This window comes from Etheostoma spectabile, unplaced genomic scaffold (assembly GCF_008692095.1).
Source record: "Etheostoma spectabile isolate EspeVRDwgs_2016 unplaced genomic scaffold, UIUC_Espe_1.0 scaffold280, whole genome shotgun sequence".
In the NCBI taxonomy this organism is placed as follows: Eukaryota; Metazoa; Chordata; class Actinopteri; order Perciformes; family Percidae; genus Etheostoma; species Etheostoma spectabile.
This window is the reverse complement of record NW_022605578.1, coordinates 495,295-495,746: the sequence shown is the minus strand read 5'-3', so window position 1 is coordinate 495,746 and position 452 is coordinate 495,295.

Here is a 452-nt window from a genome sequence, read left to right as displayed (position 1 = left end):
GTACTTTGTGGCTCATCAAGACAAATGTTTAAATATGATGATGATGATTATGATTTCAGCCTAAACATCTTGAATGGGAATTTTTTTTTATCAGTAATTTATATTTAGTGCAAATGCACTGTGTAAGGTAAATGTTAAAGCCCCTGGGGGTATAACTTTTAAATGATCATAGAATGTTTCAAATTATTATGATATATTTTAACAAATTTGTACGAATTGGTGCACAGTTTAGCCTATTCATCTTAGTAAACAGGGCTTTGAAGATGCCTACTCTTAAATTATTGTATTAATACAGTGCACTTTGTCTATATATACAGTTGTGTTCTGAATAATAGCAGTGTGTTTAAAAAAGTGAATAATGCTCAAAATCCTCAGAATAGCTTTTAATTCCATAATATGAATGCATTGGGAACACTGCACATTATATTCCAAATCAAAACATGACCAAAATT